Below are 22,576 nucleotides of genomic sequence, written 5' to 3'. Positions count from 1 at the left end.
CTCCCACCCCCCCATCAACCCTCAGTTCTCAGTTTTTAAGAGTCTCTTATGCTTTGTCTCTCTCCCACTCTAACCTCTTTTTTTTTCCTTCCCCTCCCCCATGGGTTTCTGTTAAGTTTCTCAGGATCCACATAAGAGTGAAACCATATGGTATCTGTCTTTCTCTGTATGGCTTATTTCACTTAGCATCACGCTCTCCAGTTCCATCCACGTTGCTACAAAAGGCCATATTTCATTCTTTCTCATTGCCACGTAGTACCCCATTGTATATATAATTTCTTTATCCATTCATCCGTTGATGGACATTTAGGTTCGTTCCACAATTTGCCTATTGTTGAAAGTGCTGCTATAAACATTGGGGTACAAGTGCCCCTCTGCATTAGCACTCCTGTATCCCTTGGGTAAATTCCTAGCAGTGCTACTGCTGTGTCATAGGGTAGGTCTATTTTTAATTTTTTGAGGAACGTCCACACTGTTTTCCAGAGCGGCTGCACCAGTTTGCATTCCGACCAACAGTGCAAGAGGGTTCCCGTTTCTCCACATCCTCGCCAGCATCTATAGTCTCCTGATTTGTTCATTTTGGCCACTCTGACGGGCGTGAGGTGGTATCTGAGTGTGGTTTTGATTTGTATTTCCCTGATGAGGAGCAATGTTGAGCATCTTTTCATGTGCCTGTTGGCCATCTGGATGTCTTCTTTAGAGAAGTGTCTATTCATGTTTTCTGCCCATTTCTTCACGGATTATTGGTTTTTTGGGTGTGGAGTTTGGTGAGCTCTTTATAGATTTTGGATACTAGCCCTTTGTCCGATATGTCATTTGCAAATATCTTTTTCCATTCCGTTGTTTGCCTTTTAGTTTTGTTGATTGTTTCCTTTGCTGTGCAGAAACTTTTTATCTTCATGAGGTCCCAATAGTTCATTTTTGCTACCTGTGTGACTTTGGACAAGTTACTTCACCTCTCTGAGCCTCAATTTCCTTTTCTAGAGAATGGGGCTTGTAATAGGTACCTCCTAGGGCTGCTGTGAATGGATGATCAAATGAAGGCAGCATGACTGTCCTACTGCTTTTTGTATGGTAAGTGCTCTAATATTATCGTCATTATTAATTAGTATTCCTACTGCAGCCTTTTGGGTTTTTTGTTTGAGAGAACTTGGCCTTGAGGGTCATGTGCATTGTCTGTGGTGGTGTTGGCAGCTGTGTTTGTGGGTAACAGAAGGAGGAATCATGCAGCCATGGAGCTTTTTTTTTCTTTCTTTTTTTTTTTCTTTTTGGCCTGAAAGAATGAGATAGTGGAATATTAATACCGCTATCTGGGGGCTTGACGCTGGAGCCTGGCGGGGGCTTGTTTTTACAGCCTGAAATAGTCTGGCATTTGCCTTTCCAGCCGGCAGACTGCCAGGCCCAGGAGTGTGTAACCACCCAGCCTAACAAAGCAAAACTATTTTTACCTTGGGGGGGCCCAAGAATGCAGCCCCACCCCGCCCGGCGGCCTGAGTCAGTCGCCAGCAAAGCCTGGTCTCCTGTAGGCGGCAAAGGGAAGCAAACAGCTGGGTCCCTGGGGGACCAGTGTCCCTGGCAGGCAGGCCAGGTGTCCCAGAGAGTCCTGGAGTGCCCTGCCCCCCGCCTTCTTCTCTCAGCTGGGAACTAGGAGACCAGAATTCTCACTCAGAGAGTTTCTGAAGTCATCGCACAAGAAGCAATAGGGTTTAGTTTAATCCTCTACTAGGATCTGCATAAATGCAGTACTGCTAACAGTAATGACCCACTGTCTGAGATTCTACTGGATGTCAGACATTATGCTGCCTACTTTACATGCACCATCTCCTAACGTCGTACCTCTGTGAGGAATGGCCCCATTTTTCAGATGTGGAAACTGAGGCTCAGGGAGGTTAAGTGACTTGCTCAGGGTTAACCAGCTGGGAAGTGGTTTGGCCTCAGACTTATTGGCTGCACCCTGGATGCCCCTGTCCAGGCAGGAGAACAAGAACAGGGAGGAGTCAGGGGGCCTGCCTTAGTCCTGATGTTACCCTTGACCTGGACAGTGAATCTGTGGCTTCTTCATGCCTTGGAGTTCCTATGGGGGTAATCATGCCTGTGCTCCTGGCCATGAAAACAAGGAGGATGGAAACAAGGCCTATGAAAACAAGGAGGATGGAAAGAGACTTTGGAGAGCCACAACAGCATATTAATGCCAGCCCATGATGCCCACACACTCGAGGTTGAGTTGTCACCACACCAATTCTCCCCTGAGTAAGGGGGAGGTGAGGGGTCAGAATCCTGCAGAGCTGAATCCTCCGCAGGTTACCTTAGAGGAAGCTTATGTTCCCTGCTTCTCTCCCTGCCCCTGTCCCCACCTCTCTCTGTCTAATTCTCCTCTCTCTCTTCCTTCCTTCTGTACTCACCTCTTGGTAGGATGTAGCAGAAAGAGCCTGGTTGATGTAGCAGAAAGAGCCTGGTCTTTGGAGTCTACCTTTGTTCCCTCCTCTTCTCCATCTGTCTAACTCTCCTTGTCCTCCAGTGTCCAGCTCCAGCCCCACCTACTCCAGAAAGCCTTCCCTGACTTCCTTTGCTGCCCAGAGCAGTGTGGGGGTACTTTTCATCTGACCTCCTGTCTCACCTCCTCTATCTGTAAATACGGGGTCTCTCGGGCGAATTGGATTGTCAATGTTAGAGACATTTCAAGGGTCCAAGCCAAGCCTTCCCAACTGGATCAAAAACTTCTTGAGGGTAGGGGCTGAATCTTGTGCTTGTCTACATCACTTTCTATCCCTCCCCTGCCCTCAGATCTTCGGTGACATCCTCCTGCACACAGGATCCAGTATCCATCCGCCCACCCATTCAGCAAATACTCAAGTGCAATGTTAAGGGTGTGGCGACACAGTGGCCAGGACCCAGAAGTCTGGCTAAGGAGGGAAGCAGTCACAGCTACCACGGGATGGTAAATCCTATGAAGGAGGAGGCAGAAAGGTTTGGGGCACCAGAGAAATCCATAGTCAGGTCATGGCTCTGCCACTTCCCAGCTGGGGGAGCTTGGGTCAAGTCTGTTCCCTCCCTGTGCCTCAGTTTCCCCATCTACAAAGTGGAGACAGTCATAATTCGCGGTCACAAGGTTGTAGTGAGGACTAGATGAGACGGTGTGTGTCAGGCACCTGGCCCTTTCCCCCTTTCTATCACACTTCTACTCGGGCAGGGCGACTTTGTGGAAAGGCTGTTTCTGCACCTCTGGGTACCTGTTGCTGGTTGTGGGGAGCTTGGAGCCTGGGAGTTGAAATGATCAGGTTGTGTACCAGTTTGGTCCTAAATATGCTCTGAATCACCCTTCCAATCAGTCGACCCTTTTCGTTTCTCTCCTGCCTCTGGTCTGTACCGTACGTTTTGGTAAGGGGGCAGTTTCTAGCAGTCTGCCTTCCCTGGTCCAGCCTCCAGCCTCACCCCGCGAGCGGACAAACCACAGCCCAGAGAAAGGGCACAGAGCCAGCCAGGTCACATTTAATGTTTGGATCCAAACTCTGGTTCAACTGATTGCTTTTGTTCTCCTGATGGCAAGATTGCATGGGGCCTGACTGCTCGTATCCCCTGACCGCCCTCCCCCCCAGATTTCCAAAGGACCCCCACCCCTCCCCTGGCCTGCACACACTATTCCAAGAGGTCTCATTTCCCATGTGTAGTCGGAATACAAATACTAGAACTTGTCCTGGGCCAGACCTTTTGTTCCCTTTCCTGCAGACTTGTTGATGGGAAAATTAGCTGTTTAGTAGGAGACAAAAAAAGAGGGAGGGTGTGTTGCCAGATTTGGGGTTTCTCGGTCCTGAGCCTAAATACGAAGCTTTTTGAGTTGTGTGTTCTGCTTGCACTCTTTCTCGTAAAATCTTATTTCCTTGACCATTGTTGAAGTGGGACACACATTATGATTAAAAACAAAAACAAAACCTTGTTTTCATAGCAGCAAAGGCTTATATTTAGTTAGAAAAATATCCTTTTGAAATTCAATTTCCCCTGCTCCCCGGTGGTGCAAGGGGAAGGAAAAAAGTGGAGAAATCTGAAACATTTCCCTGGTGTCCTGAACTTGAAAAAGAGTAGAGTGGGCTTTCCAAATCCAGGTCTGTGTCTGTTTCCCTCCCCCGGCCCCAACGTGCGCCAGAGATCCGGGTCTTCGGCTTCAGAAACCATCAAGTGTTACCTCGGAAAAACGCTGTGTGGTTCTGAGGCTGTATGAGTAGGCTGCCTGATTTGCTGTGAACAAAAAAAATGGGCAGTGTTTTTTCTCCACGCAGTCAGCTTGAAATGTCAGTCAGGAAACCTGCCTGAGGCGTGTTGGGGATTCTAAGGAGTTTTCGTGTATAACTAACTCCAAGGGAATATTTTCAATGTAGAGACAGGTAGTGTGGACTGATGGGGCAGGTGGGGCAAGTCAGGGAGCGTGTCCCTGGCACTACCTCTGCTACCCACTCACTGTGACCTTGAAGTGGACACTCAGTGCGACCTTGAAGAGAGCATTCACTTAGTGTGACCTTGGGAAGCCCATTCATTGTGACCGTCAGAGACCGTTCACTGTTAACGTGGGGAGACCATTCAGTGTAACATTGGAGGGACTGCTCACTGTGACTGTGGGGAGACCATTCATTCATGTCACCCACTGTGAACCTGGGGAAGTCCTGGACTGAAACACTGAGGTGTTCACATTTTCCCCTGAGCCCAGCATCTGTCCGTAAAATGAGGCAGTTACAGCACTTCTGTTTTTCCTAATCTACCCTGTGGAAAAATGCATACATGTGCAGGCATGTGTCAAGGACTTTTTTTTTTTTTTTTTTTTTGTAAATCACGATGCTTTTTGTAATTGCAAAAAATAGGAAACAATTTGGGAGTCCATCAAGAGAAGCGTGGTTGTTGGGGTGCCTGGGTGGCTCAGTCGGTTAAGCATCCGACTTCAGCTCAGGTCACGATCTCGCAGTCCGTGAGTTTGAGCCCCGCGTTGGGCTCTGGGATGATGGCTCAGAGCCTGGAGCCTGCTTCCGATTCTGTGTCTCCCTCTCTCTCTGCCCCTCCCCCGTTCATGCTCTGTCTCAAAAATAAATAAACGTTAAAAAAAAAAAAAAAGAGAGAGAGAGAGAGAAGCGTGGTTGAATACATCACAGCACATTCCTACCATGGAAAGCTGTGACATATTGGAAATGGATTGGGCTGGGATGCCATGGGCAATTCCCACAAACGTAATGTTGAATGAAAGAAGCCAGGCACAAGAGAGGCTTGCCGTGCTCTACGCTATAGCTGCCCCCCTGTCGTGCCCTCCCCGCCCCCCCGACTCAAATCCAGCCACTATAGCCTTAACCAGGGCTTGGTATAATGCCATGGTAGTTGGGGGTGGTGCCTTGAGGAGGTGATTAGCATTAGATGAGGTCATAAGGGTGGGGCCCCCATCATGGGATTAGTGCCCTTATAAGACCAGAGAGCACCCTTGCACTTGCTCTCCGCGCCCCCGCCCCTCACCATGTGAAGACACAGCGAGTAGCTGGCTGTCTGCAAGCCAAGGAAAGCACTCTCCCAGAGCCCACCATGCTGGCGCCCTGATCTCAGACTTTCAGCCTCCAGAAGCGTGAGCAAATAAACTTCTCTTGTTTAAGCCACCTGCCTATTGTCATGGCAACACCAGCTGGCTAATGTAAGTACCTAGTATAAGAAGTTCAACAACTTCCAAGTATATCAAGCTTAACAACATACAAAACCAAGCTGTGGCCAAGTTAAGGGAGCAGTTACCCTTGGGGCAGGGGCAGGGCCAGGGGTAGGGGGTGAGTACCGGAGAGAGGCTTTGGGATCTGGTCGTGTTCTGTCCTTGATCTTACTGTTGATCACACGAGTGCCTTTACCTTGTGAAAATTTATCATTCATGCTTGATATTTGTGCATTTTTATGATATGTGTTATATTTCGGTAAAATTTACAAGAGAAAAGAACTCATCCAAAAAAAAAAAAGAATGATTATCAATAAAAAGAAAGGCTCATGACTCATATTTCAGTCATTCTCTGTGATTGGTATCTACCCCAGTGCCTGGACTCATAAGTGTACAGTAAAAGAAAAATTTGCTACAAAATTTACAAAAATGAACACAGTAAAAACAGAAAGCTATGTGATACATTTTGTGTTTACTAAAAGGTATGAAGTAATATTTATAATATAATCTCATTTATGGTTTAAAAAATTCTAAGTGTATGTACAGAGATGTGCAGATCTAGATATAAATTTTTACATGGACATTTTAGCTGGGGAGTCACTAATTTTTAACTTTTAATCTTTTGTGGGTTTGATTTTTTTCACAGCATTAAGGTATTTCTTTAGTAGATATAAAAAAGAATAGTGATGAGAAATAAAAGGGGAAAGGAAGTGAACAGTTTGGAGCAGATGATGTCTGAAATGTCATGGAGCAGATGATGTCCCCTCTTCACGCTTTGGGGTCTATGATTAATGTACACCTTTGCACCCAGCAATACTGATGGTTTCCGTTGTGTGGCACTGAATCTCCATTTGTGTGTGTGTGCATGTGTGCGTGTGCGTGTGTGTGTGTGTGTGTGTGTGTGTGTGTTTAATCTAGATCCAAGGCATTCAGCCTTGTCCATTCATGTAGCTGTTGTTCTGCGTTTTTGCTGTACATTCTTTCTGTAAGTCAAGTTTGACATCTGGAAGCAAGGTGTAATGGATGTGCCGTAGGATGGCCACTCAGGGAGCAATTCCCAGCCCGCGCCCCTCCCACCTCAGGAGATGCCAGTCACAAGCTCATATCCATCACTATGCTCATATCCATATCCAGCCTGTGGAGAGTGGTGTGGAAATATGGGGGAGAGAACAATTGGTTCTGCCCAGGGAAATCAGGGAGGGCCTCCCGCAGGAGAAGGCATCTGGAAGTGGTCCTTGGAGGATAAGTAGGAGTTTGACAGCAGATAATTGAGGAGGAGGATGTTCCAAGTGAAGGGTACGGCACACGCAAAGGCTTGGGGTCATGATGGCTTGGATGTTGGGGTCAGGTAGGAGGGTAGTGTGACCAAGAACTCATGACATGGGTCAGTAGAAAGTGTGAGGGTTAAGGCTGGGAAAGCTGGGAGCCACACCGAAGATTTGGACTTCATGGTGATGATAATAGGGACCCATAGATGGTCTGAAGCAGAAGATTTATGCACATTGAAATGAGGCAGGAGGGAGCTTTTGATCCTTCTGTTCTTTTCTCTCTCTTACCCTCCCTTCTAGAGAGGGAGCCTCTGACCAGTAGGAATAAAGACAGTCTTGGTAGACATTATAAATTGGCAGGATTATGTTGGGAGAGGCAGTTGACACAAAGGTTTGCCGCCTTGTGGATGTTTTATGTGGAGGAATGGAGGGCCGGTGAAGCCATGCACGTTCTGAGTCCAGAAGCTACGCCTGTGACTCAGGGAGACCTTGAGACCCTGGGGTGAGTGTGAATAGGTGGAGCAGAGGCAGGAGAGCAGAGAGAAGGGGCCCACGTGGGCTCCGTATGGTGAAGACTCACCGGGAGAAAAGAGTCTCCCCTTGTAGCATCCTGTGGACGCTGAGTGTGCTCATGCTTGGCTGGTCATCGATTCCCCCCACTGTGACCTGGCCGTGGCTGGTCCCCGCAGAGCATGTGCGGGGTTAGAGCTCCTCCCCCTGGGCACTGACGCTGCGCAGCAGGTGAGAGGAGGCGGGGCACTGCGTGGGGGCTGGTGGGGGAGGGACAGAACCGGGCAGTCCCTGCAAAGATTCCGGAGAGATCGGCAGGAGGCATCCACAGTGAGGAGAGGCAGGAATTGAGGATAACTAGAGGGTTCCAGTTTGTGGCTGGCGGCGGTTGTGCGGTGGGCCAAACAGAGGCCAAGGAAGGGAGGGGCTGGCCAGGGAGGAAGGTAATTATTCAGAGTCATGGCAGCACATCTAGCATAGGGCTGTGTCTCCAACTGACAACAGACAGGAGGCCCAACATCAGGGCAGAGAGGAGAAATCATTTCCGCCATTTTTGCCTTCACTGGGAGGCCCCTTAATGGGGCTATGTCTGTTATCACTTGTGGCTCCAGTACCCATCAAGGTCTCTACAGGGAGTTAAAGCTTGTTGATGATGATGATGAGTGAAAAAATGCCCACTTCCTAGTCCCAATCAGCTCCTAGCTCCCTGTGTGGCCTTCAGAAGTCACTTCACATCTGGGGACCTCAGTGCAAAGCATGAAGCACATCTTTCCTAGAAGAAATCCTAGACTATGACTTGCTGCTCACTGCCATGTGACCGTGGGCAAATCCCTTCCCTTAGCCTGGCCTCAGTTTCCCCATGTGTTCGGTGAGGAGGTAGAGCAAGGGGATTTCAGAGGTGCCAGCACAAGTTCATGACCCATGATGATGACCCCCTCCTGGCTGCTTCCCTTCCTTGCTGGGTGGTGGAGGGAGGCACAGGCTGGACCCTGAAGCACTGATGACAGAAGCATCCCTCTGTGTCCGAGTGCTGGGGATTAGTGCTGTCCCCAGACCTGGGAAGGCTGGTGGTGCCTCACAAAGCAAACTGAATTTGTGGTTGAAAATTTAAGTGACCAAGAGGACTGGCCTTTTCAAATTCCAAATTGGGTTTGGAGACCAACAGATTGGATTAGTAGGAAGGGACGGAGAAATGGACAGATAGCTCCATGTGTGTGGACTAGCTGGCGGGCAGCCTTGCTCAGAATGAGATGAGCATTTCTGACTTTTGCTGAAAACAGACCACTCTGTTCTCCTTGCCTGCCAGGAACCAGGAATGAAAACCTCCCCCAGTTTTTAGCCCAGATAGGACAACAGCCAGGCCACAGAAACTGGTCCTCGGCTGTATCTGAAGCAGTCTGGCTGGTCATCACCTTGGTCCTGCTCAAGAGCCCTGTGAGTTACGTCTTTTAGAGTCATGCCACAGACTGGATCTTGAGCTGTCATCAGCCAGTTTTCCGGCCCCATGGGGACAGAGCTTTCCTTATTTCCAGCTTCTGGAAGCCTTAGTTCAGCATTTGAGCCTCAGGGTCAAGTGAATTCTCTCCTCCTGTCCCTTAATGAGGCGCTCAGAGACTGGGCTCTTCTGTTGTTGAAAATGTGAAAGTCTAAAAACAGAAACTGATATTTAAAAAAATTTTTTTTTAGTTTATTTTTGAGAGAAAGAGAGAGAACAGGGGAGGGGCAGAGAGAAAGAGGGAGAGAGAGAATCTCAAGCAGGGTCTGCTGTGTCAGCACAGAGCCCCACATGGGGCCTGAACTCATGAACCGTGAGATCATGACCTGAGCAGAAATCAAGAGTCAGATGCTCAACTGACTGAGACACCAGGGTGCCTCTGATATTTAAAAATTATTCATGGCTCTCTCTCTCTCTCTCTCTCTCTCTCCCTTTCTCCCTTCCCAGATGATGGAACAAACTCATCTTTGGAGAAATCTGCTCAGAAGTCCAGAAATAGGATGATAAAGTCCCTTCACGATAATGGAGACTGTGATTTCCCCAGCTAGGTTCTGGGAAGTCAGTCTGCCTGGTTCTAGAGACCTACAGACAGGGCCTCGCTAATGTCCATGAGGGGAGGGGTGAGGAGCCGAGGCCTAGAGGAGGTGAAGGAAGGGGAGAGCATCAGACCAGGGTGGCACAAGTGTGTACCCAGCATATTAGTGCAATGGTGAGCATTCCTTGGCCACTTCCAGAAAGACCTGGGCGGGATGCTTGTTGAAGTGTGACTTTCCTGTTGTCAAGGTGACAGAGGTTCAGACGATTATCACTCAGCCAGAAAAGGGCAGGGTGGAAGGGTGACCTTCTAGAAGGCCGAAGAATTGCAGGAATCGCTCCTCCATTGTTTTCCTAGTCAGCGAGGAAGAACACCAGGTAGCCAGACTTCCAGGGACCAAGCTGTTTTCTGATGGGAAGACCACGTCACGGTGGTCACCTTCCCCCCAGCTTCTTACAGTGACACATCACAATGCGCACAAGTGTTCGTAGTTTCTACCTTAGGGCCTTAGTGCCAACAGATCTTGCTCGAATCCTGGGTTTACTGCATGTGAGCTGTGTGACCTTAGTTAAGTCACTCACCTTCTCTGAGTCCCTTTTTTTTTTTTATCTATAAAGAGAATATTATCTACCTTATGGGTTGTTGTGAGGGTTTAGGCGGGAAAGCACCCATGAAAGCGTACCCCTTCATCGCTGGCATTTGGGAGGCATCAGAAGACCTCAGTGTCACTGTCTCTGCAGTCAGGTGCCTGTGACTTGAACCCAAAGGGATGTGCCAGCTTCCCTGGCTCTCAGGGAGAGGGGGGTGCTTGGGTGCAGCGTTCCAGGAACCTCCCGCTTGGGCAGACTTCTTATTTGTGTCAAGACCATTCTCTTCCACTCCATCCTTGGTTCCGGCTGTGGGCACTGCTGGTCTCCATCCAGCCAGCCTGCAGATAAGCCAGGAACAATGTTATCGCAGCTGCCAGGCCCTTTGGGCAGAATTCCTTTGTTGGGCAGTCTTGGCTCCTGCGGGGGGTTCTGGGTGGATCCGGGTTTAGACAAAGTGCTGAGAGGGTCTGGGGCAGGGCCTGGCTCCTAGTAGATGCTCAGTGAGTGTTCACTGGATGACTAAGTGATGGAGAGCCCTATCAGATGGGGGGCGAGACCTTCATCTGGAAAGGGCAAGACTGGTTTTGGAACCAGTGCTCGCGTGTCACCGCGTGGCAGGGGGGCAAGGCAGGACGGGAGTTAGGAGGCCCCAGGCTGCCTCCTGACTTTGTGGTCCTGGACAGCGCACTTCATCTCTTCAAGCCTTTTGAAAACATAAATAAGATGTTTTCTTATTATGTTAACATAAATCTGCTTCTGGGCATATACCCAAAAGGTCTGAAGGCAGGGTCTTGAAGAGATATTTGCACACCACCCCTGTTCATAGCAGCGTGATTCACAGTAGCCCAGAGGTAGAAGCAACCCGGATGTCTGTCAGTGGGTGAACGGATAAAGGAAACGTGGTCTGTACATACAAAGGAACATTATTCAGCCTTAAAAAGGCAGAAAACTCTACTATGTGCTACCGTGTAGATGAACCTTGGTGAAATTAGTCAGGCACAAGAGGACAAATACTTTATGATTCCGCCCTATATCTGACGTACCGGGGTCCTCAAATTCCTAGAGACAGAAAGTAGAACGGTGGTCGCCAGGGGTTGGCGCAGAGGGGAATGAGGAGTTGGTGTTCGAAGGGGACAGAATTTCAGCTGAACATGAAGGAAAAGTTCTCAATATGGATGGTGGTGATGGTTGTAGAGTGTGAATATACTTCATGGCACTGAACCATACACTTAAAAATGGTAAATGGGGTAGATTCCCTGTTACGAGAAGTTTTCCACAATAACCTTTTTAAAGTGCTTTACGACCATCACCACCATTGTGACAATACCTTGTCTTGACTGGAGTTGAGCCTTTGCGCTTGCCTACCTGTAAAAAATGGCCGAATCCTGAATAATTTAAAATTCTGGGTGAACTCCTGATGCCATCAACTCGTCAGCAGATGGTTACGCATCTGTATTTGAGTGTCCTAGGGTTACTCAGCCTGGGGCTGCCACCAACTGAGGCAACAGCTGGAACTCTAAAATGCTTTCCCAATTCTCACTGTGGTTATTGCTCTCACCCCCATAGCACTGGTGCCCTTGAAGGAGGAAAATGAAAACCCATGGGTTGATAAGAGAATGACCCCTCTACAGTACCTAGCTCACTCTTATGTCTTCATCTTGAACCCAAGAAAGTGCCCCATCCCCCCCCATGAAAAGAAAAATCTAAGACAGATGGTGAGGTAATCACATTAAACATGTAGTGGTTGTATCTTAAAATGACTCTTGTATGAAAGAAGTTGGAATGCTGGATTTACCCTGAGTGGGTTCCTTATGTCGGTGTTTTTAAAAATGTAGGCAACCTGAATTGGACTTACTTGGGGCTCTGGTAAAAAGAGACACACAATCCAGGGTTCTACCTCACACATACTTGATGCGGATTTCTGGGGGTGAGCCTGGGAATTTATATTATTTACAGACCACTTCCTACCGACTAAACTAAGAAACGAGCCCAGGGCCAGCCCAAGTGAGTTTATTAGGAAGCCTGGGAGACACAGCAGAGACCCCATTTTGGTGGGAGAAAAACAGTGGTGGCCAGCAGGGGCCTGAGGTTTAGTAGTAGGGAATTGGCAAGCAGGGGGCTTGGCTAAACCGATAGTTTCTGATAATTTCTTTAGTCTCAGAAGACGCAGCTTCTGCTCCCTTTTTGTTAGAATCTACAGATGGTAGTTTCTTTCTCTCTCTCTCTCTTTTTTTTTTTAACATTTTGAGAGAGAGAAAAAAAATAAAACAGAGTGTGACTGGGGGAGGGGCAGAGAGAGAGAGGGAGACACAGAATCCAAAGCAGGCTCCAGGCTCCAAGCTGTCAGCAGCACAGAATCCGATGCGGGGCTTGAACTCACAAACCGGGAGACCATGACCTCAACTGAAGTCGGACCCTTAACCAAGTGAGCCACCCAGGCCCCCAGAGATGGTAGTTTCGATAGACGTATTGTATGCTAGGAAGGCAAAGCTGTATTCAGAGTATCTGTTTGTTTCAGAAGAACAAAGCACTACTCCTTCCATGATGGAAGTGGTTAAATGTAATCAACTGGCCACCATCCAGCTGGCTAATCACCTCAGAGAGTGGTGCCATATTGGGACCAGTGTTGCTCTTTGCTGCTGGCAGACTGAGCATTTAGCTGTAGCCAGGCCAGCACTGCTGAGTGGAAGCCCACGCACAACCTCCAGCCCTGTCACTCTGACCCTCCAGGCAATGACAGCAGTGGCTGGTGCCCACAATTGGGTCATGTCATCAACTTGATTACTGAAGTCCCCCTCTGCTGAAGTTGGTGAGCAGCATCATGGGACATGGGATATAAATTTCTTCATATTCCTTATCCATTCAGAGAAATCTATCAGTATACCTCTTCCTCAAACCTCCTGTCACCAATTTTCTGGTGATGTTCCTCCCAGAGTTCCTGACCATCCCGTTAAACCCTTTTCCATAGCCCCTTGGTGTAGACCCTTCCCTTGTGGCCCTTTCTTCTTGCAGGCAAAATGCACAGCCAGGTGCATTGTTAACAGTTCTTCCCCGTCACCTGTCCACAGAATTTCCCATCACCTGTCCTCCAGGGATGCTCCAAAAAGGGTCATTTGGGCTTTGAACACAGTTACACCAGCTCTGAAGCCATTTCTGTTAACATTGTATTACTGCCCACTTTGTGTAACTGTCATGCTTCTGCTTGAATCTTCAGAAAGGCTCAATCAAACAGAAGGAAGCTTTACAGTTTACTCACTAGACAGATACTCCTTTTGGTAAGTTGCAGATGGCCCCCCATTGTGGACCAGCTCTCAGCACGCCTGCTCATCAGTGAGTATCTTGAGAGTCAATTCTGCCACCTTCTCCCCCATGACAGCTGTTTAAACACTCGAAGGTATTTGTTAAACCCTTCTATTTCTCTTGCCATCATATTCAACTGCAGTCTTACAAGGTGACTTCTTGACTTCCTTCTAAAGCCTCTACCGCCCTGACATGTTTCCCTGAGCCACAACATACCCTCCAGACCCAGAGACCATCCAGTAAGGTTACATAGACTTTGTTTCCAAGAATAAACAAGGTTCACAGTCATAAATGAATGGGTGGAGTCAACTCTTGGACAGCTCTGTTCGTCCAGCGAATGTTTCATGAGTACTTACCATGAGTAGAAGGGACAGTGATGGATCATACCCATGGACCGCTGAGGACTGGTTCAGGAAGAAGAGCTCTAAGGAACCCACTTCCTGACATCAATGGCAGTGCTACAGAATGACTGTAAGAAGCCTGTCTTCATGCACACAGTTCATGCCTGTCTTCTCCTACCCAAAGCCCCTTTGATACAAGCAGGAGGTGGGAACCAGTATTAGCTTTATGCTGGCCTGGGTCCTAGAATTAGTGAAGCCTGTTCCCGCTGACACCACGAATACTAGGTGGCAATGGGTATATTATTTGCCGTCAGTCACTCTAGCACATGGTTACAGACAGCTTTCCTGCCTTGATGGTTAAGCAAGATTAGAAAGGTCTAGTAGTTGCTTTATTCATCTTCCATGTATTTTAAGAGATGTTTATTAACATGTGCAGCAAGGGACTATCACCCTCTTTGGTCTGCACTCTCATTCTTAAGATACAACTCATGGTTATCTGCATTTCTGCAGGCTCCAGATTTCTGGTGTCTTTAATACTCAACTCTATTTAACATTCTGTTCCTTCTGTTTGCCATTTAAATAATTTCCTATAGTTTCTTTCAAATGCTGCAGAGGGATTTAGGCAAGCATATATTGCTGCTTATAAAGTACTTGAGGTGTAATAGTGGTATATTATTTTAGTTAAGCCATGAGTAGTCTATCTATCTATCTATCTATCTACTTATCTATCTATCCATCCATCCATCCATCCATCTATCCATGTATCCATCATCTATCTATTGTGTTTAGGCTCAAATACACACACACACACATACAGACACAGACACAGACATAGATACACATACACAATATGTTTAGAGTAAAATATATGCACACCCAGGCACACACATTCATGGTAATCCTGTTACTATGGAGTCAGTTCTACAAGCTCTTAAAAACTGCTTACTGTATAAAGGTATTAAAAGACTATATCCAGTAGGGCACATACAGTGTCCATAAAAAAAAAAAGACTATATTTATTTTTCAGGATCTGGGTCTTTCTCATGCACATGCAGTAATGAAACTTACATAACTCTCAAATTTAAGAAATTCAGTGCCCCTGCCAACCATAAAAGCCTATTTGAGTCATCTGCCTGTGTTTAAGAAGCATTTGCCAAGTTGTTGCTACTGCTTCTTTACTTTTATTACTGCCACTAGCATTCTGTTGGGGGTAGGCAGTGCGTGATGAGGGTGAAAGAGGCACAGAGAGAGACCAAAGGTACTTTGTGGGGTCCCTTTAAGCCATCAGTATGTACATTGTGGCCATCCAAGACAGGCCGCTGACAAGTTGGTGACAATGTATCCCTTGGTGAATGCAGTAGTCAGTCTTCACTGAGGAGAATCATGGTACAACCCCACAGCCATTGCTGGCCTGGGCAAGCGGGGTATGGGGTGCTTGCTTTGCCCTACGGAGCAAGGCCTCCCTGGCCAGAGGTGTGGGGGGTCATTGCCAAGGATGCGGGGCAGGTGGCTCCAGCTTACAGCTGTCTGCTTCCACCTCCAGGAGACCCAGTCGAGGTGTTCATTGTTTAGACTCATCCAGAAGAGAGGAGTGATCCTCTAAGCATTGGGTTCAAGCGGTTTCAAACTCCAGTGCAAAAGGCTCTGGAAGAGACTTTGAAAAACCCACAGATACTTCACAGGGGGATAGGCTGGTGTGGTGAGAGCAGTGGCCATGCAGCCTGGGTTGGAAGCTGGCTCTGCCTGCTACGTACTGCATGGCTCCACCTCGTGATCCGAGCCTCACTGCTTCCCCAGTGAGAGGAGGAGGTCAGAGCTGGAGACTTCAGAGACCCCACCCGTATCTTCTCTCCCCCTAGGGGAGGTAACCTCTGTGTGCTCTTACATTTCTCTGTATCCCTTCCCCTGTCACCCCACGACACTTAGAAGCCTGCCTCCAACACATGAGTAAGCTAGCAGAGTGGTCAAGATCTCCGACTTGAGAGTCACACAGATGAGGGTTTGAATCCCAGCTCAGAAAAATGGGCACCAGTGGCTAGAGGCACCACGTAAGAGCCTGGCAAGTAGAAGTTCTTGTGAGTAGGAGCTGCAAGGACCCCTGCAGATTGGGTCCAGAGCAGCAGCTCGGAGGGACACTGTGCTTCCCTGAGATGTTTCCCTCTGTTGTATTCAAATCGGGTAACAATGGGCCCGGCATTCTGGGAGGGCCCGAGGGTGGTCCCTCAGATCCCAGCGGCCTGAGCCCACTGGGAGGGCAGACACCTCCTTGGCTGGACATCTGCACCATGGACAGGGATCTGAGTGAGGATGACAGTAAGTACAGCCGGGAGACCTGGGGCGCCAACTTCTGTGGCCAGCGCTGACCAAAACTTTCCCTCTGGCCTCCGTGCTGTGTCGGGTTCTGGGTCTGTGTTGCTGAGGGCATCCTTCCTTCCTTCCTTTTGCTTGTAAAGCTTATTTGCAGCCTGTTGGCTGTTCTTCCATTATGTGCCTCTCTCTGGACAGTGGGGGAGGATGGTAACAACCAGGAGAACTCTTCTCCCTGATCGCGGTCCAAGTCTCGTGTTCTTCAATCTTCCTTTCTCTGGCTGACAGGCCCCCCACCCCCTCCCCCAGCTACATGTAAGCCAGAATACCTCACTTGGGCTCCGTTCTGAGATGAAGTTAATTTTAAAGAAATGTCATGGATTGTCTTTACTTGTGATCTTCCTCTAGCAAAGAGCTGCTTATTCATTACTGCTTAAGGAACACAGTCCTCATGACCCCAAGGCTGTCATTCCTGGGACAGAAACACAATGCAATCTAAGGACTATTTAAATAGATGAAGAAGGAAATGGCATTTTAGGAAGAAATGTGGTGTGTTTTAAAAATAAGAGGTTTTTGCTCCTGATCTGGAAGGAGCAGTGTGGTAGAGTATCAGACTGGGGGTTGGGAAGGTAGGGTTCAGGTCCTGACTCTGCTGTGTGATCTCAGGCAAGTCATCTAGCCTCAGTTTCCCCATCTATAAAAGGATGTGGGTCAGGAGTTCTTAATTTGAGGAACATGAAGGTGAGGGCAAAATGTTGTATGAATGTACTTTTCTGGGGGGGTGGAAAAGTATTCTCACAATTCATTTGAATCCTGGAGAGGCCTGTGACACTAGTAAGTACGTTTTCACAGTTCCTGAACTTGCTGACTTTGAATGTCCTGCACAGGTCCAACACTGCTGTCTTTAATGTAGGCATCTCAAAGCTTTAAGTTTCAGAGCTGAGGTGGGATATGAAATAAACCCATGTGAAATCTTAGAATTTAAATTTTTGTTGGAATCCCTTTTCACATTGAAGTTGGAGACTGTACAGAGATATTTTAGCATGTATTTGGGCAGGATCTGATCTCTGATATATTGGAAATCGTGTATCCATAGTCTTATAAGCTTCTACTAATATTAAAATGCAATTTTTCCTCTTTAAAACACTGCTCATTAGCAGTCTTGCAATTTATAATCAGAGTTTCTCTTAGTAGCAGTGGGCTTGGTCAGATATGGATTCACATCCAAGCTCTGCCTCCTGATTGCTGGCTGATTTTGCTCAAGTCACTTAACCTCCCTGAGCTACATTTCCCACAATAAAAATGGAGATCATGTCATCTTGAAGAATTGTAGAAGATTAATTGGATGAAAAGTGCCTACAACATTGCTCAGAATAGAGTAGGCACGGAATAAATGTTGACTCTAGAAAAATTATCAGATTATGTGTCCCAGGGCTTTAAAATTAAACTTGCTATTAATGAAAAATATTATCATCTGTAGTGTTTCTGTTCTGGCATCATGACTTTTGGCAAGCCAGGTGAGAGTAGGGTAAACTCTTCAGTTCCCTTAAAATTCTAAACACTCTGATTCTGTCGTAGGGTCCAAACCTCCATGCTGGTTTCCAATATAATTGAAACTTTAGGTCTACTGCAAGGTATGGGATTATCCAGAAAAGTTTTTATTTTTTAATTTTGAAACGTTTATTTATTTTTGAGAGAGAGAGAGAGAGAGAGAGAGAGAGAGAGAGAACAAGTGCTCAAGTGGGGTAGGGGCAGAGAGAGAGGGAGACACAATCAGAAGCAGGCTCCAGGCTCTGAGCCATCAGCACAGAGCCAGATGCGGGGCTTAAACTCATGAACTGTGAGATCATCACCTGAGCCAAAGTCAGATGCTTAATCAGCTGAGCCACGCAGGTGCCCCCAGAAAAGTTTTTAGAAGCAACACTGATGAAATCTGAAACTAGGTCAATATTTGCCCAGGTTTCAGAAAAGGAGACTGCTATGGGACTTATGTAATTTAAATGTCCCTTCTTAGGTAAGAGACGGCTGCCCATTTATCCCAATTGAGTTACCCTCCCCAGTCATGAAAATGTTGTCCCCTCAGTTTTTGAGTCTGTAATGTGGGCAGCTTCAGAGAAAGAATATCTTCTAACAGTGACACACTTTGGGACCAAAGTGGGCATGGATAGAGACGTTCTGGGATGTGGCACCCGTGTGGCAGTCACCATGAAGACCTCTTAGCACTGCCACCGTCGGCTGCTGAGACACCTCTGACAGCATTCTTGGCTGGAGGCAGCACCTCCCACCATTGGTTGGGACACCTCCAGTGATGGGCTGGTCCCCCTTCCATAGCCGAGGCCATCATGAATTCTTCCGTACATTGAGTTGACATCTCTTTCCTTGTAACTTTTACTCTTTAGTCTGCATTCTACCCCCCAAGGCTACTTAGAACATGTCTCTTCCCTGTTTAAAATAAGAAGTCTTCAGAGTCTTTTCTTTTCTAGCCTGACCAGGTCCTGTTTTTCCGATGGTCCCAGATGTAATTGTGGTTTCAATCTCTCTTCTCTTAGAGGGAGACATCCCAGACCAGGGATGAAGAAGAAAAATCCCCTCCCTTATTCTAAAAACCATATCTCTTATAATAGAACTTATTTTATTACATACCGAGCTCCCTCCCAGATTTGGTATGCAAGAGCCTCTTCAAGTAAGATAAGGTCCCCATAATTTGAGGAGGGGACTGCTGTGATTCTGGACAATAGGACCTAGGTGGCACCTCCTTTCTTCTGGGCACTGATAGCTGGGGAGTGCTTGGAGCAGTGATCTGAGGCCATCAGTGGCCCACTTCCCTTGGTACCCAGGCCAGCTCTGCTCCCCAAAGGCTTATTCCTTAGTGTTCCCCCCACCCCAGCTCTGAGTTGGAGACTAGAGACTGGGTTAAGCTCTCAGGATACCTTGGTGGGAAAGATGCTGGACTCCTGGCAGGGGCCCAGCTTCTAGGAGCTTTGGTGACTGACTGTGGGGCCTTAGCCTATGTCACCCATCCCTTAGGATAGAGGCACGGCCACCAGGAGTGCAGGTGCTCCCGGCCAAGTTGGCCCTGTCCTCACAGGGCCCATCTGGTCTTTCTTGTAGGCTGTCCTGTTTCTGGAAGGGGCTTGTGGTTCCCACAACTCCTAATGGAAAGATAGGGTGTCCCCTTTGGGGAACAAGGAATAAAAATCTTTAATGAAATCATACTGCAGCTGAGAAAGGGTCCCAAGGACCCTCCCAAATCATTGGCAGAGCCTTCTCTTATCCATCTTCCCAAGTGCTCCTGTCAGCAACCAGATTCCCTGAACCCTCTTGTAGGGAAAGAAGACCAGGACCATAAAAAATAAAGTGACTTCCCCCCCAGACCACACAGTAGGCTAGCTATTTGTTGCTGCGCTCATGGCTGGGGGAATAAGGATGATTCATTGATTTGCCTTCCAAGTGTTTAAAGCCTCGTGGAGGAGGCAGACCCCAGATGGACGTTCTGCAAATAACTCTTGGAAAGCCATTTGGCAGAAACAATGGTAGAGAGTGGAACAGAGTACTGAGGGGCATGGGGAGGGGGAACCACACCCGGGCAGGCTTTGCAGGAGGTCAGGTCTGGGCTGAGCCCAGCCAAAGGGGGTGAGGGGTGTGTGTGTCACAGGCAGGAACAGTCAGAACAAGAGCTGGGAGAAATGGCACTCTGCCTGTGCCAGGGGGGAATGCACACATCAGTGTCCCCAGGGGACGAGGCCGCACTTACAAATCCCACCCCCACGTGGCCCTATCTTGGCATGATGACACTTCGACAAAGCAAGAGTTCCAGCTAATCGAAAATTCGTTGTAACGTTTGCCGGGGTCTCTCCTGACGCACCAGAGGGCCCTGCAGAACACCAAGGACAACTTCTCCTGGCCTTCTCCCTGTTTCTCTCGATGCTGGCCTCGCTCCCATGGTGGGCTCTGTGTTTGATCTCCCAAATGTGTTCTCAGTGGCTCCCACCTCAAAGCTCCCACACCCCTGACTCCTCTCTGGAGCCCCAAGCAGGCTCTTCTTTTCGCTTCCCCTTTCTGCTCTGTTCTTTATCCCCACCCTCTCCCCTTCCGCAGCAACTGTTTTCCTTCCTCTCACCCTGCTCTGGGCTGTGTGGGGAGGCTTTTCCCCTCAGGACTGAAGAGACTAGAATCTTTTCTTCCTGTCCGTGGGTACTCTAGGGCCATTTAACACAGGACCTTCTCTGCTAAAGGCAGGAGCTTAGACATTAGCTGTGGGCAGTAGTGAGCCACTGCGGTGTTTAAGAGATGGCATGGCCCAGTCAGGCCCTCCAGTCTTGCTACAAAGACTTTTATTTTTTATTTTTTTTATTAAATATTTTTAAAGTTATTTTTGAGAGAGAGACAAAGTGAGAGAGAGAGAGGGAGAGAGAGAGTCCCAAGCAGGCTCCACGCTGTCAGCACAGAGCCCAATTTGGGGCCCGAACCCACGAACCGTGAGATCATGACCTGAGCTGAAACCAAGAGTCAGATGCTTAACCGACTGAGCCACCGGGCACCCCCAATATGAAGGCTTTTAAATAATAGAGCCAAGTATTTGTTCTTCTTGGCAAAGCAGGATTTTTTTTTCTTTCCTTTCTCTTGTGATCACCTGACTCTCCTGTTTTTATTATTTTCAATTGTGATAAAAGACACATCACATGAAAGTTGCCATCCTAAGCATCTTTAATTGTGCTGTCCAGCAACATTAAATACAGTCCCATTCTTGTGGGAATATGATCACCACCATGCATCTCTCAAGTCCTTTCATCTCTAACCCCTTTAAACAACAGTCCCCCACATACCTCTCCTCTTTGCTGCCAGCCAACCCCATTCCATTTCATGTCTGTGTGGATTTGACCACCTGAGTCTCTCCTGTCCCATCTCAAGTGTACAGATCACAATGTAATTTTGTGCATCGACTGTATACAGGAAGGGGGGCGTTCCCTGTCTTAAAGGGTCTCCCGCCCCTGTTGGAGGCGGCAAGGGCCGAAACAAACTAAAGCAAGTTGGCAGTAGGGAGGCGTGTGAGTGGAGACATGGCATGATTTCAGTGCTTTTAAGATGATTAGTACTGGAATCTAAGGCAGAAGATGTGGACTCCTTTTTTCCTCTGGAATAAAGGGAATGGCATTTTACAAAGTGGAAGTTAAAGAGGTTGTCCACTAATTGTAACTTGCTCCACAAGAAAAATTCCTTTTGACACAAAAGAAAAATAGCTGGCAGCTGGTGAGCACTACCTTAGAGATGCTTTGCAAAGCTTTCTCAGCAACCACTTGATGACATTTGCACAGATCAATAGGGTGTTCAGCTAGGTGGAAAGGACATTGGCTTAGCATTAGACTCTAAGTTTTTGTTTTTAATTTTTTTAACATTTATTTATTTTTCAGAGATAGAGTGTGAGTGGGGGAGGGGCAGAGAGAAGGAGACACAGAATCCGAAGCAGGCTCCAGGCCCTGAGCTGTCAGCACAGAGCCTGACGCGGGGCTCGAACTCACAAACTGTGAGATCATGACCTGAGCTGAAGTCAGACACTTAACTGATTGAGCCACCCAGGTACCCCAATGGTTGTTTATTTTTGAGAGAGAGAAAGAGAATGAGCGGAGAAGGGTCAGAGAGAGAGGGAGACCCAGGATCCGAAGCGGGCTCCAGGCCCTGAGCTGTCAGCACAGAGCCTGACACGGGGCTCAAACTCACAAACTGTGAGATCAGGACCTGAGCTGAGGTCGGAGGCTTAATTGACTGAGCCACCCAGGCATCCCAGGATCTCAGTTTTAAGTACTCTTTATTTCTGGCTCTGCTATGAGTGTGTGAGCTCGTTGCCCCATAATCACATCTCTGAGTCTCACCTCGGTTTTCTATGAAGCAGGGAAAACAGTGGTTGTCATGAAATGCAAAAGAGATCATGCCCGCACCATCCCTTTGTGAGCCACGGGACACAATGCATGTATTAGGGTGGGGTGGCTGCGCTGGAACTCGACCCTGACCCCATGGAAACAGTGACACGGCTGGGGACCCCCTTCGAAGTGCCCCACGCTGGGCGTCACACAATGACCTGTGACGTCCACGTTCCTGTTGTGCCCGTTGAGATCTGCACAGGAAATGACACATCTGCCTGTAGGTCAGCCGGAGTCCTTTATTTTTGTACATAACATAATGGTGAGATTAATTTAGCTCTGACGAATTACTACTGCCCTGAGAGGTCAGGGTGGCTCCTGGTTGATGGATGGAGCTGTGAGTTTCCCACCTCTCATTCTTCCCTTCTTCCTGCCTCTTTGTTTGGTTTCCAGCTGGACATAGCAGCCATATGGCATTTTTCTGTCTTCTAGCACTGGAGAGTATGGATGCCCCAGCAGACCCCAGACTTCCGGGTGGGCGGGGGGCCTTCCCCGGGGAGAGAGCTATGAAGGTCTTGCCTTTCTTTCTGTGCTCGACATTTTCACCTCTTGTCCCCTGGCTTAAAGGAGCACAAAGAAAGAGGAAGACTCGCCCTCCTCAGGTCCAAGGCATTGATGAAGCATTTATTAAATGCCAGGCTCGG

Source organism: Lynx rufus, unplaced genomic scaffold, assembly GCF_022079265.1.
Source record: "Lynx rufus isolate CCGP_SWC_20201006 ecotype Redwood Valley unplaced genomic scaffold, mLynRuf1.p SCAF_4, whole genome shotgun sequence".
In the NCBI taxonomy this organism is placed as follows: domain Eukaryota; kingdom Metazoa; phylum Chordata; class Mammalia; order Carnivora; family Felidae; genus Lynx; species Lynx rufus.
This window is presented reverse-complemented; position numbering follows the sequence as displayed.